This window comes from Castor canadensis, chromosome 1 (genome assembly GCF_047511655.1).
Source record: "Castor canadensis chromosome 1, mCasCan1.hap1v2, whole genome shotgun sequence".
Lineage (NCBI taxonomy): Eukaryota > Metazoa > Chordata > Mammalia > Rodentia > Castoridae > Castor > Castor canadensis.
In genome coordinates this window covers 57,186,131-57,188,550 of record NC_133386.1, presented here as the reverse complement: position 1 = coordinate 57,188,550, position 2,420 = coordinate 57,186,131, and the positions used below count along the sequence as shown (strand labels likewise).

Sequence of the window (2,420 nt, the reverse complement as noted above, 5' to 3'; positions counted from 1 at the left end):
CAGACAATGCACATAAATACTAAGAACAGAGTCCAGCACCTGGTAAACATCCAACATATATTGATTTTCCACCCATACCCCCCTTTTCAATTTTAGGAGTTATTTTTCACTCTACAAAGAAGAAAAAGAGCCAATGTGGTGGTGCATGCATGTAATCCCTGCACTTGGAACACCGAGGCAAGATTGCAATTCTGAGGGGGAGGAGGAAGAGGAGGGGAAAGAAGGGGGAAGAGGAAAGGGAGGACAGAGGAGGAGAGAGGAAAAAGAAGCTGTTTTAAAAACTATTTGCAATATAAATATATTCCAACAAAAGCTAAAAGCAGATGACTCCAGTTGATCTTTTCTAGATTAGATAATGCTCATGTTATAGAATCTTGAACTGTGTTGCCGCTGCACCTCTTATAATTTATGTTTAGAGAAAAGTTTGAATAACATCATTGAAAGAAAATCTGTAAAAAGATGGAAGTTCCTGACTTTTAAAGACTTTGTGTGTCATTCTCCAATGCTTGAATTCAGTGGTCAGTGAGTCAGTATTAATTTTAGGTAGAGAAGACAGGGCATGATTTGAAGGTTAGCGGTGTTCTCCACCTATGCAATTCGTTGAATACCATCCATCAGTGACTCAGAACAAATTTGCCTGTCTTAGGAATTCTTCCCCAAGAGTCCTGGTTAAAAAGCAAATACAGGAAAAATTGTATGAGCAGCCACATAAAAAAGACACTAGCCAATAATCACATATGCACAAAGAGTTTATTTACCAGGTTAGTTCTCATCAGAAAGAGAGTGGGTCTGGTGGAAAATGGAAGGGTAATGGTAACAAAGAGCCCTTGGCATCTTCCCACAAGTGAGTGAGTGGGCTCCCATGATGTGGAGACATCATATGACAGAAGGTGGCAAAGGGACTGAGGGCCAGAGTTCACGGTAACATTTATTATATTGCCTATTTTGGGGTATCATCACTGTAAAGTATGGAAAAGCACTGAATGATGAATTAGGATGTATTTCTCCATATTTGATGAATACAACAAAATGTCAAAAATGTTAATTTCAGGATGACTATCATCTATTGAGTTAAAAGAAAATTTCCAGCATTCATTCCATTGTGCTTGCTCTTAACATTGCTAATGCTCACTATAAATTCGGTCATAATTGCTGAAGATGTTGATAAAGAAGCTCTGAGTACACTCACTTTGATTTGGCTAAAAGTTGGTATTCAGGTTGTAGCAGTCAATAGCTGTGCTGAAGTGGGAATTGATGAGACAAATGATGTTGAAGTGAATGAAAAGAAAGACAGTTACAGCTGCCCTCAATGCTACAAGGAGGGGATGTTGAAGAAGATATTGTTCTTAGACAGGGAGGTTCTCTGCTTCAGTGCATTCCAGCCTTGGACTCATTAACTCCTACTAACAAAGATTTAAAAAATGATACAGAAATTATTAAAAAAGAACATTCAAAATTCCTGCAGAGCCCACTGCTAAGAATGCAGATGTTGAAAGATCTTTGACAGTTGGGAAAGTTCTGCAGAGTTCCTCAGAAGTTGGTTATGATGCTATCCTTGGAGAGTTTGTGAATCTGGTAGAAAAGGAATCACTGATCTAACAAAGGTTTTAAGAACTGCTTTACTGAATGCTGCTGGGGCGGCTTTTCTGTTTTTTTTTTTCCTGGTCACTGAAATTCCTAAGGAAGAGGACCCTGGAATGGGTGGAATGGAAAGTGGAATGGGAGGTGGTTTGTTTTCATACCTAGACTAGTGCTCTACCATTATTGATGAATTGTGACAGGAGCTCAAGGCAGGGTTCCTCACCAGTAACTTCAGAGAAGTCAGTGGAACAAAAGGACTGGAGAAAAGACTGGTGTTTAAGAAAGTCACTATAACCAATGGCTACTGGTTTCAGTTGACAATTTATAACGGCTTAGTCCTGTCATTGTCCGTGTCTACAGATAATTTCCTTCTTATTTTTAAATAAAAAGACCTCTGTGCACTCCTGTTACTGGGTGCAAGGGTCATAGGCCAATGAACTGCTTTCAACTCAAATTGCTGAGGCATTTTGACTATTACTCTGTTAAATCAGTATTTTAGTGTTTGCCAGTACTAGAGGAGAAGTTCAGAAGCAGCCTTTCTGTGGAGAGTAAGAATAATTGTGTATAAACTAGAAAAATATCCAATTATGTGACAACCTTTGTGTAATAAAAATTTGTTTAAAGAATAGACCAGATTTATATTGAGGGAAAATGTAAGTATATTTGTGAAAGAACTTGTTACCTCATGCTAGTTATTAAAATTTTAAATGTTATATTAGGTAAGTGTCTTGTGAAAGGAATACCAGTATACCACTGACTGCATGACACAGGATGAGGTGTATGTGCAGAGCTTGGTTTTGACTTTGAGATTTAGGATCTGCGTAAGCATCATGTGCATT

At 38.2% G+C, this 2,420-nt stretch overlaps 1 pseudogene; it reads left to right on the top strand.

The window, feature by feature from the left end:
• The first annotated feature begins 1,124 nt into the window (after positions 1-1,124).
• Positions 1,125-1,751, top strand: LOC109695628 (60 kDa heat shock protein, mitochondrial pseudogene; annotated as a pseudogene).
• The last annotated feature ends 669 nt before the right edge of the window (positions 1,752-2,420 follow it).